Source organism: Oncorhynchus keta, unplaced genomic scaffold (assembly GCF_023373465.1).
Source record: "Oncorhynchus keta strain PuntledgeMale-10-30-2019 unplaced genomic scaffold, Oket_V2 Un_scaffold_5444_pilon_pilon, whole genome shotgun sequence".
Classification (NCBI taxonomy): domain Eukaryota; kingdom Metazoa; phylum Chordata; class Actinopteri; order Salmoniformes; family Salmonidae; genus Oncorhynchus; species Oncorhynchus keta.
Window position 1 is genome coordinate 227,501 of NW_026290960.1, and position 12,500 is coordinate 240,000.

Genomic DNA, 12,500 nt, shown 5'->3' on the forward strand with positions numbered 1-12,500 from the left:
CGAGGAGAGAGAGAAGAGAGGGTAGAATAGAGAAAAAGAGACCCTGTCCTTAGGGCTCAGCCCCTGTCCTTAGGCCTCAGCTCCTGTCCTTAGGCCTCATCTCCTGTCCTCAGGCCTCAGCCTCTGTCCTCAGGCCTCAGCATCTGTCCTTCGGCCTCAGCCTCCGTCCTTAGGCCTCAGCCCCTGTCCTCAGGTCTCAGCCTCTGTTCCTTAGGCCTCAGCTCCTGTCCTTAGGCCTCAGCCCCTGTCCTTAGGCCTCAGCCCCTGTCCTCAGCCCCTGTCCTCAGGTCTCAGCCTCTGTCCTCAGGCCTCAGCCTTGATAACAGTCATCTATAGTCTCTTCACTCAGTCCAGCTTGATAACAGTCATCTATAGTCTCTTCACTGGACCATCAGGCCTGGACCATAATGTTGTTGGGTCAGGCCTGGACCATAATGTTGTTGGGTCAGGGCTGGACCATAATGTTGTTGGGTCAGGGCTGGACCATAATGTTGTTGGGTCTAGGTCAGGGTTGGACCATAATGTTGTTCTGGGTCAGGGCTGGACCATAATGTTGTTGGGTCAGGGCTGGACCATAATGTTGTTGGGTCTAGGTCAGGGTTGGACCATAATGTTGTTGGGTCAGGGCTGGACCATAATGGACCATAATGTTGTTGGGTCAGGGCTGGACCATAATGTTGTTCTGGGTCAGGGCTGGACCATAATGTTGTTCTGGGTCAGGGCTGGACCATAATGTTGTTGGGTCAGGGCTGGACCATAATGTTGTTGGGTCAGGGCTGGACCATAATGACCATAATGTTGTTCTGGGTCTGGGGGGGCTGGACCATAATGTTGTTCTGGGTCAGGGCTGGACCATAATGTTGTTCTGGGTCAGGGCTGGACCATAATGTTGTTGGGTCTGGGTCAGGGCTGGACCATAATGTTGTTGGGTCTAGGTCGGGGCTGGACCATAATGTTGTTGGGTGGGTCTGGGTCAGGGCTGGACCATAATGTTGTTCTGGGTCAGAACTGGACCATAATGTTGTTGGATCTGGGTCAGGGCTGGACCATAATGTTGTTGGGTCTGGGTCAGGGCTGGACCATAATGTTGTTCTGGGTCAGGGCTGGACCATAATGTTGTTGGGTCAGGGCTGGACCATAATGTTGTTCTGGGTCAGAACTGGACCATAATGTTGTTGGGTCTGGGTCGGGGCTGTACCATAATGTTGTTCTGGGTCAGAACTGGACCATAATGTTGTTGGGTCTGGGTCAGGGCTGGGCCATAATGTTGTTGGGTCTAGGTCGGGGCTGGACCATAATGCTGTTGGGTCTGGGTCAGAACTGGACCATAATGTTGTTGGGTCTGGGTCAGGGCTGGACCATAATGTTGTTGGGTCAGGGCTGAACCACAATGTTGTTCTGGATCAGGGCTGGACCATAATGTTGTTGGGTCAGGGCTGGATCATAATGTTGTTGGGTCAGGGCTGGACCATAATGTTGTTGGGTCTGGGTCAGGGCTGGACCATAATGTTGTTGGGTCTGGGTCAGGGCTGGACCATAATGTTGTTGTGTCTGGGTCAGGGCTGGACCATAATGTTGTTCTGGGTCAGGGCTGGACCATAATGTTGTTGGTTCAGGGCTGGACCATAATGTTGTTGGGTCAGGGCTTGTCCATAATGTTGTTGGGTCAGGGCTGGACCATAATGTTGTTCTGTGTCAGGGCTGGACCATAATGTTGTTGGGTCTGGGTCAGGGCTGGACCATAATGTTGTTGGGTCTGGGTCAGGGCTGGACCATAATGTTGTTGGGTCAGGGCTGGACCATAATGTTGTTGGGTCAGGGCTTGTCAATAATGTTGTTGGGTCAGGGCTGGACCATAATGTTGTTCTGGGTCAGAACTGGACCATAATGTTGTTGGGTCTGGGTCAGGGCTGGACCATAATGTTGTTGGGTCTGGGTCAGGGCTGGACCATAATGTTGTTCTGGGTCAGAACTGGACCATAACGTTGTTGGGTCTGGGTCAGGGCTGGACCATAATGTTGTTCTGGGTCAGAACTGGACCATAATGTTGTTGGGTCTGGGTCGGGGCTGTACCATAATGTTGTTCTGGGTCAGAACTGGACCATAATGTTGTTGGGTCTGGGTCAGGGCTGGGCCATAATGTTGTTGGGTCTCGGTCGGGGCTGGACCATAATGCTGTTGGGTCTGGGTCAGAACTGGACCATAATGTTGTTGGGTCTGGGTCAGGGCTGGACCATAATGTTGTTGGGTCAGGGCTGAACCACAATGTTGTTCTGGATCAGGGCTGGACCATAATGTTGTTGGATCAGGGCTGGATCATAATGGGTCAGTGCTGGACCATAATGTTGTTGGGTCTGGGTCAGGGCTGGACCATAATGTTGTTGGGTCTGGGTCAGGGCTGGACCATAATGTTGTTGGGTCTGGGTCAGGGCTGGACCATAATGTTGTTCTGGGTCAGAACTGGACCATAATGTTGTTGGGTCTGGGTCAGGGCTGGACCATAATGTTGTTCTGGGTCAGAACTGGACCATAACGTTGTTGGTTCTGGGTCAGAACTGGACCATAATGTTGTTGGGTCTGGGTCGGGGCTGGGCCATAATGTTGTTGGGTCTAGGTCGGGGCTGGACCATAATGCTGTTGGGTCTGGGTCAGAACTGGACCATAATGTTGTTGGGTCTGGGTCAGGGCTGGACCATAATGTTGTTGGGTCAGGGCTGAACCACAATGTTTTTCTGGATCAGGGCTGGACCATAATGTTGTTGGGTCAGGGCTGGATCATAATGTTGTTGGGTCAGGGCTGGACCATAATGTTGTTGGGTCTGGGTCAGGGCTGGACCATAATGCTGTTGGGTCTGGGTCAGGGCTGGACCATAATGTTGTTCTGGGTCAGAACTGGACAATAATGTTGTTGGATCTGGGTCAGGGCTGGACCATAATGTTGTTGGGTCTGGATCAGGGCTGGACCATAATGTTGTTCTGGGTCAGAACTGGACCATAACGTTGTTGGGTCTGGGTCAGGGCTGGACCATAATGTTGTTCTGGGTCAGAACTGGACCATAATGTTGTTGGGTCTGGGTCAGGGCTGGGCCATAATGTTGTTGGGTCTAGGTCGGGGCTGGACCATAATGCTGTTGGGTCTGGGTCAGAACTGGACCATAATGTTGTTGGGTCTGGGTCGGGGCTGTACCATAATGTTGTTCTGGGTCAGAACTGGACCATAATGTTGTTGGGTCTGGGTCAGGGCTGGGCCATAATGTTGTTGGGTCTAGGTCGGGGCTGGACCATAATGCTGTTGGGTCTGGGTCAGAACTGGACCATAATGTTGTTGGGTCTGGGTCAGGGCTGGACCATAATGTTGTCTGGGTCAGGGCTGGAACCACAATGTTGTCAGGGCTCTGGATCAGGGCTGGACCATAATGTTGTTGGGTCAGGGCTGGATCATAATGTTGTTGGGTCAGGGCTGGACCATAATGTTGTTGGGTCTGGGTCAGGGCTGGACCATAATGTTGTTGGGTCTGGGTCAGGGCTGGACCATAATGTTGTTGTGTCTGGGTCAGGGCTGGACCATAATGTTGTTCTGGGTCAGGGCTGGACCATAATGTTGTTGGTTCAGGGCTGGACCATAATGTTGTTGGGTCAGGGCTTGTCCATAATGTTGTTGGGTCAGGTTGTTCTGTGTCAGGGCTGGACCATAATGTTGTTCTGTGTCAGGGCTGGACCATAATTTTGTTGGGTCTGGGTCAGGGCTGGACCATAATGTTGTTGGGTCTGGGTCAGGGCTGGACCATAATGTTGTTGGGTCAGGGCTGGACCATAATGTTGTCTGGGTCAGGGCTTGTCTAGGTCGGGGCTGGACCATAATGTTGTCTGGGTCAGAACTGGGCTGGACTGGACCATAATGTTGTTCTGGGTCAGGGCTGGACCATAATATTGCTGGGTCAGGGCTGGACCATAATGTTGTTCTGGGTCTGGGTCGGGGCTGGACCATAATGTTGTTCTGGGTCAGGGCTTGACCATAATGTTGTTGGGTCTGGGTCAGGGCTGGGCCATAATGTTGTTGGGTCTCGGTCGGGGCTGGACCATAATGCTGTTGGGTCTGGGTCAGAACTGGACCATAATGTTGTTGGGTCTGGGTCAGGGCTGGACCATAATGTTGTTGGGTCAGGGCTGAACCACAATGTTGTTCTGGATCAGGGCTGGACCATAATGTTGTTGGGTCAGGGCTGGGTCAGGGCTGGATCATAATGTTGTTGGGTCAGTGCTGGACCATAATGTTGTTGGGTCTGGGCTGGACCATAAGGGCTCAGGGCTGGACCATAATGTTGTTGGGTCTGGGTCAGGGCTGGACCATAATGTTGCTGGGCCATAATGTTGTTGGGTCTAGGTCGGGGCTGGACCATAATGCTGTTGGGTCTGGGTCAGGGCTGGACCATAATGTTGTTCTGGGTCAGAACTGGACCATAATGTTGTTGGGTCTGGGTCAGGGCTGGACCATAATGTTGTTCTGGGTCAGAACTGGACCATAACGTTGTTGGTTCTGGGTCAGAACTGGACCATAATGTTGTTGGGTCTGGGTCGGGGCTGTACCATAATGTTGTTCTGGGTCAGAACTGGACCATAATGTTGTTGGGTCTGGGTCAGGGCTGGGTTGGGTCTCGGGGCTGGACCATAATGCTGTTGGGTCTGGGTCAGAACTGGACCATAATGTTGTTGGGTCTGGGTCAGGGCTGGACCATAATGTTGTTGGGTCAGGGCTGAACCACAATGTTTTTCTGGATCAGGGCTGGACCATAATGTTGTTGGGTCAGGGCTGGATCATAATGCTCTAGGGTCAGGGCTGGACCATAATGTTGTTGGGTCTGCGTCAGGGCTGGACCACAATGTTTTTCTGGATCAGGGCTGGACCATAATGTTGTTGGGTCAGGGCTGGACCATAATGTTGTTCTGGGTCAGGGCTGGACCATAATGTTGTTGGGTCAGGGCTGGACCATAATGTTGTTGGGTCAGGGCTGGACCATAATGTTGTTGGGTCAGGGCTGGACCATAATGTTGTTCTGGGTCAGAACTGGACCATAATGTTGTTGGGTCTGGGTCAGGGCTGGGCCATAATGTTGTTGGGTCTAGGTCGGGGCTGGACCATAATGCTGTTGGGTCTGGGTCAGGGCTGGACCATAATGTTGTTCTGGGTCAGAACTGGACCATAATGTTGTTGGGTCTGGGTCGGGGCTGTACCATAATGTTGTTCTGGGTCAGAACTGGACCATAATGTTATTGGGTCAGGGCTGGACCATAATGGTGTTGGGTGTAGGTCGGGGCTGAACCATAATGTTGTTGGGTCTGGGTCAGAACTGGACCATAATGTTGTTGGGTCAGGGCTGGACCATAATGGACCATAATGTTGTTGGGCCAGGGCTGGACCATAATGTTGTTCTGGGTCAGGGCTGGACCATAATGTTGTTGGGCTAGGGCTGGACCATAATGTTGTTGGGTCAGAACTGGACCATAATGTTGTTGGGTCTGGGTCAGGGCGGGACCATAATGTTGTTGGGTCTGGATCAGGGCTGGACCATACTATTGCTGGGTCAGGGCTGGACCGCAATGTTGTTCTGGATCAGGGCTGGACCATAATCTTGTTGGGTCAGGGCTGGACCATATGGTTGTTGGGTCTGGGTCAGGGCTGGACCATAATGTTGTTGGGTCAGGGCTGGACCATAATGTTGTTAGGTCTAGGTTGGGGCTGGACCATAAAGTTGTTGGGTCTGGGTCAGGACTGGACCATAATGTTGTTCTGGGTCAGAACTGGACCATAATGTTGTTGGGTCTGGGTCAGGGCTGGACCACAATGTTGTTGGGTCTAGGTCGGGGCTGGACCATAATGTTGTTGGATCTGGGTCAGGGCTGGACCATCATGTCATTCTGGGTCAGAACTGGACCATAATGTTGTTCTGGGTCAGAACTTGACCATAATGTTGTTCTGGGTCAGGACTGGACCATAATGTTGTTGGGTCTGGGTCAGGGCTGGACCATAATGTTGTTCTGGGTCAGGACTGGACCATAATGTTGTTGGGTCTGGGTCAGGGCTGGACCATAATGGTGTTCTGGGTAAGAACTGGACCATAATGTTGTTGGGTCTGGGTCAGGGCTGGACCATAATGTTGTTCTGGGTCAGAACTGGACCATAATGTTGTTGGGTCTGGGTCAGGGCTGGACCATAATGTTGTTCTGGGTCAGAACTGGACCATAATGTTGTTGGGTTTGGGTCAGGGCTGGACCATAATGTTGTTGGGTCTGGGTCAGGGCGGGACCATAATGTTGTTGGGTCTGGATCAGGGCTGGACCATACTATTGCTGGGTCAGGGCTGGACCATAATGTTGTTCTGGGTCTGGGTCGGGGCTGGACCATAATGTTGTTCTGGGTCAGGGCTTGACCATAATGTTGTTGGGTCTGGGTCAGGGCTGGGCCATAATGTTGTTGGGTCTGGGTCAGGGCTGGACCATAATGTTGTTGGGTCAGGGCTGAACCACAATGTTGTTCTGGATCAGGGCTGGACCATAATGTTGTTGGGTCAGGGCTGGATCATAATGTTGTTGGGTCAGTGCTGGACCATAATGTTGTTGGGTCTGGGTCAGGGCTGGACCATAATGTTGTTGGGTCTGGGTCAGGGCTGGGCCATAATGTTGTTGGGTCTAGGTCGGGGCTGGACCATAATGCTGTTGGGTCTGGGTCAGGGCTGGACCATAATGTTGTTCTGGGTCAGAACTGGACCATAATGTTGTTGGGTCTGGGTCAGGGCTGGACCATAATGTTGTTCTGGGTCAGAACTGGACCATAACGTTGTTGGTTCTGGGTCAGAACTGGACCATAATGTTGTTGGGTCTGGGTCGGGGCTGTACCATAATGTTGTTCTGGGTCAGAACTGGACCATAATGTTGTTGGGTCTGGGTCAGGGCTGGGCCATAATGTTGTTGGGTCTAGGTCGGGGCTGGACCATAATGCTGTTGGGTCTGGGTCAGAACTGGACCATAATGTTGTTGGGTCTGGGTCAGGGCTGGACCATAATGTTGTTGGGTCAGGGCTGAACCACAATGTTTTTCTGGATCAGGGCTGGACCATAATGTTGTTGGGTCAGGGCTGGATCATAATGTTGTTGGGTCAGGGCTGGACCATAATGTTGTTGGGTCTGGGTCAGGGCTGGACCATAATGTTGTTGGGTCTGGGTCAGGGCTGGACCATAATGTTGTTCTGGGTCAGGGCTGGACCATAATGTTGTTGGGTCAGGGCTGGACCATAATGTTGTTGGGTCTGGGTCAGGGCTGGGCCATAATGTTGTTGGGTCTAGGTCGGGGCTGGACCATAATGCTGTTGGGTCTGGGTCAGGGCTGGACCATAATGTTGTTCTGGGTCAGAACTGGACCATAATGTTGTTGGGTCTGGGTCAGGGCTGGACCATAATGTTGTTCTGGGTCAGAACTGGACCATAACGTTGTTGGTTCTGGGTCAGAACTGGACCATAATGTTGTTGGGTCTGGGTCGGGGCTGTACCATAATGTTGTTCTGGGTCAGAACTGGACCATAATGTTGTTGGGTCTGGGTCAGGGCTGGGCCATAATGTTGTTGGGTCTAGGTCGGGGCTGGACCATAATGCTGTTGGGTCTGGGTCAGAACTGGACCATAATGTTGTTGGGTCTGGGTCAGGGCTGGACCATAATGTTGTTGGGTCAGGGCTGAACCACAATGTTTTTCTGGGTCAGGGCTGGACCATAATGTTGTTGGGTCAGGGCTGGATCATAATGTTGTTGGGTCAGGGCTGGACCATAATGTTGTTGGGTCTGGGTAAGGGCTGGACCACAATGTTTTTCTGGATCAGGGCTGGACCATAATGTTGTTGGGTCAGGGCTGGACCATAATGTTGTTCTGGGTCAGGGCTGGACCATAATGTTGTTGGGTCAGGGCTGGACCATAATGTTGTTGGGTCAGGGCTGGACCATAATGTTGTTGGGTCAGGGCTGGACCATAATGTTGTTCTGGGTCAGAACTGGACCATAATGTTGTTGGGTCTGGGTCAGGGCTGGGCCATAATGTTGTTGGGTCTAGTTCGGGCTGGACCATTATGCTGTTGGGTCTGGGTCAGGGCTGGACCATAATGTTGTTCTGGGTCAGAACTGGACCATAATGTTGTTGGGTCTGGGTCGGGGCTGTACCATAATGTTGTTCTGGGTCAGAACTGGACCATAATGTTGTTGGGTCTGGGTCGGGGCTGTACGATAATGTTGTTCTGGGTCAGAACTGGACCATAATGTTAGTGGGTCAGGGCTGGACCATAATGGTGTTGGGTCTGGGTCAGAACTGGACCATAATGTTGTTGGGTCAGGGCTGGACCATAATGTTGTTCTGGGTCAGGGCTGGACCATAATGTTGTTCTGGGTCAGAACTGGACCATAATGTTGTTGGGTCTGGGTCAGGGCTGGACCATAATGTTGTTCTGGGTCTGGGTCGGGGCTGGAACATAATGTTGTTCTGGGTCAGAACTGGACCATAATGTTGTTGGGTCAGAACTGGACAATAATGTTGTTGGGTCTGGATCAGGGCTGGACCATACTATTGCTGGGTCAGGGCTGGACCGCAATGTTGTTCTGGATCAGGGCTGGACCATAATGTTGTTGGGTCAGGGCTGGACCATATGGTTGTTGGGTCTGGGTCAGGGCTGGACCATAATGTTGTTGGGTCAGGGCTGGACCATAATGTTGTTAGGTCTAGGTTGGGGCTGGACCATAAAGTTGTTGGGTCTGGGTCAGGACTGGACCATAATGTTGTTCTGGGTCAGAACTGGACCATAATGTTGTTGGGTCTGGGTCAGGGCTGGACCACAATGTTGTTGGGTCTAGGTCGGGGCTGGACCATAATGTTGTTGGATCTGGGTCAGGGCTGGACCATCATGTCATTCTGGGTCAGAACTTGACCATAATGTTGTTCTGGGTCAGAACTTGACCATAATGTTGTTCTGGGTCAGTACTGGACCATAATGTTGTTGGGTCTGGGTCAGGGCTGGACCATAATGTTGTTCTGGGTCAGGACTGGACCATAATGTTGTTGGGTCTGGGTCAGGGCTGGACCATAATGGTGTTCTGGGTCAGAACTGGACCATAATGTTGTTGGGTCTGGGTCAGGGCTGGACCATAATGTTGTTCTGGGTCAGAACTGGACCATAATGTTGTTGGGTCTGGGTCAGGGCTGGACCATAATGTTGTTGGGCCTGGGTCAGGGCTGGACCATAATGTTGTTCTGGGTCTGGGTCGGGGCTGGACCATAATGTTGTTCTGGGTCAGGGCTTGACCATAATGTTGTTGGGTCTGGGTCAGGGCTGGACCATAATGGTGTTCTGGGTCAGAACTGGACTATAATGTTGTTCTGGGTCTGGGTCGGGGCTTGACCATAATGTTGTTCTGGGTCAGGGCTTGACCATAATGTTGTTGGGTCTGGGTCAGGGCTGGACCATAATGTTGTTGGGTCTGGGTCAGGGCTGTACCATAATGTTGTTCTGGGTCAGGGCTGGACCATAATGTTTTTCTGGGTCTGGGTCGGGGCTGGACCATAATGTTGTTCTGGGTCTGGGTCGGGGCTGGACCATAATGTTGTTCTGGGTCAGGGCTTGACCATAATGTTGTTCTGGGTCAGGACTGGACCATAATGTTGTTGGGTCTGGGTCAGGGCTGGACCATAATGGTGTTGGGTCTGGGTCAGGGCTGGACCATAATGTTGTTCTGGGTCAGAACTGGACCATAATGTTGTTGGGTCTGGGTCAGGGCTGGACCATAATGTTGTTCTGGGTCTGGGTCGGGGCTGGAACATAATGTTGTTCTAGGTCAGAACTGGACCATAATGTTGTTGGGTCTGGGTCAGGGCTGGACCATAATGTTGTTGGGTCTGGGTCAGGGCTGGACCATAATGTTGTTCTGGGTCAGGGCTGGACCATAATGTTGTTGGGTCTGGGTCAGAACTGGACCATAATGTTGTTCTGGGTCTGGGTCGGGGCTGGACCATAATGTTGTTCTGGGTCTGGGTCGGGGCTGGACCATAATGTTGTTCTGGGTCAGGGCTTGACCATAATGTTGTTCTGGGTCAGAACTGGACCATAATGTTGTTGGGTCTGGGTCAGGGCTGTATAATAATGTTGTTCTGGGTCAGGGCTGGACCATAATGTTGTTCTGGGTCTGGGTCGGGGCTGGAACATAATGTTGTTCTGGGTCAGAACTGGACCATAATGTTGTTGGGTCTGGGTCAGGGCTGGACCATAATGTTGTTCTGGGTCTGGGTCGGGGCTGGAACATAATGTTGTTCTGGGTCAGAACTGGACCATAATGTTGTTCTGGGTCTGGGTCGGGGCTGGACCATAATGTTGTTCTGGGTCTGGGTCGGGGCTGGACCATAATGTTGTTCTGGGTCAGGGCTTGAACATAATGTTGTTCTGGGTCAGAACTGGACCATAATGTTGTTGGGTCTGGGTCAGGGCTGTATAATAATGTTGTTCTGGGTCAGGGCTGGACCATAATGTTGTTCTGGGTCTGGGTCGGGGCTGGAACATAATGTTGTTCTGGGTCAGAACTGGACCATAATGTTGTTGGGTCTGGGTCAGGGCTGGACCATAATGTTGTTCTGGGTCTGGGTCGGGGCTGGAACATAATGTTGTTCTGGGTCAGAACTGGACCATAATGTTGTTGGGTCTGGGTCAGGGCTGGACCATAATGTTGTTGGGTCTGGGTCAGGGCTGGACCATAATGTTGTTCTGGGTCTGGGTCGGGGCTGGACCATAATGTTGTTCTGGGTCAGGGCTTGACCATAATGTTGTTCTGGGTCAGAACTGGACCATAATGTTGTTGGGTCTGGGTCAGGGCTGTACCATAATGTTGTTCTGGGTCAGGGCTGGACCATAATGTTGTTGGGTCTGGGTCAGAACTGGACCATAATGTTGTTCTGGGTCTGGGTCGGGGCTGGACCATAATGTTGTTCTGGGTCTGGGTCGGGGCTCGACCATAATGTTGTTCTGGGTCAGGGCTTGACCATAATGTTGTTCTGGGTCAGAACTGGACCATAATGTTGTTGGGTCTGGGTCAGGGCTGTATAATAATGTTGTTCTGGGTCAGGGCTGGACCATAATGTCATTCTGGGTCAGAACTGGACCATAATGTTGTTCTGGGTCAGAACTTGACCATAATGTTGTTCTGGGTCAGGACTGGATCATAATGTTGTTGGGTCTGGGTCAGGGCTGAACCATAATGGTGTTCTGGGTCAGAACTGGACCATAATGTTGTTGTGTCTGGGTCAGGGCTGGACAATAATGTTGTTCTGGGTCAGAACTGGACCATAATGTTGTTGGGTCAGAACTGGACCATAATGTTATTGGGTCTGGGTCAGGGCGGGACCATAATGTTGTTGGGTCTAGGTTGGGGCTGGACCATAATGTTGTTGGGTCTGGGTCAGGACTGGACCATAATGTTGTTCTGGGTCAGAACTGGACCATAATGTTGTTGGGTCAGAACTGGACCATAATGTTATTGGGTCTGGGTCAGGGCGGGACCATAATGTTGTTGGGTCTGGATCAGGGCTGGAACATACTATTGATGGGTCAGGGCTGGACCGCAATGTTGTTCGGGATCAGGGCTGGACCATAATGTTGTTGGGTCAGGGTTGGACCATAATGTTGTTGGGTCAGGGCTGGACCATAATGTTGTTCTGGGTCAGAACTGGACCATAATGTTGTTGGGTCTGGGTCAGGGCTGGACCATAATGTTGTTAGGTCTAGGTTGGGGCTGGACCATAATGTTGTTGGGTCTGGGTCAGGACTGGACCATAATGTTGTTCTGGGTCAGAACTGGACCATAATGTTGTTGGGTCTGGGTCAGGGCTGGACCATAATGTTGTTAGGTCTAGGTTGGGGCTGGACCATAATGTTGTTGGGTCTGGATCAGGGCTGGACCATAATGTTGTTCTAGGTTAGAACTGGACCATAATGTTGTTGGGTCTGGGTCAGGGCTGGACCATAATGTCATTCTGGGTCAGAACTGGACCATAATGTTGTTCTGGGTCAGAACTTGACCATAATGTTGTTCTGGGTCAGGACTGGACCATAATGTTGTTGGGTCTGGGTCAGGGCTGGACCATAATGGTGTTCTGGGTCAGAACTGGACCATAATGTTGTTGGGTCTGGGTCAGGGCTAGACCATAATGTTGTTCTGGGTCTGGGTCGGGGCTGGACCATAATGTTGTTCTGGGTCTGGGGCGGGGCTGGACCATAATGTTGTTCTGGGTCAGGGCTTGACCATAATGTTGTTCTGGGTCAGAACTGGACCATAATGTTGTTGGGTCTGGGTCAGGGCTGTACCATAATGTTGTTCTGGGTCAGGGCTGGACCATAATGTTGTTGGGTCTGGGTCAGGGCTGGACCATAATGTCATTCTGGGTCAGAACTGGACCATAATGTTGTTCTGGGTCAGAACTTGAC

General features: G+C 51.6%; 1 protein-coding gene across 1 annotated transcript in view; it reads right to left on the minus strand.

The window, feature by feature from the left end:
• fbn1 (fibrillin 1) overlaps positions 1–12,500 on the minus strand; it is a 170,125-nt gene that overhangs the window by 128,632 nt on the left and 28,993 nt on the right.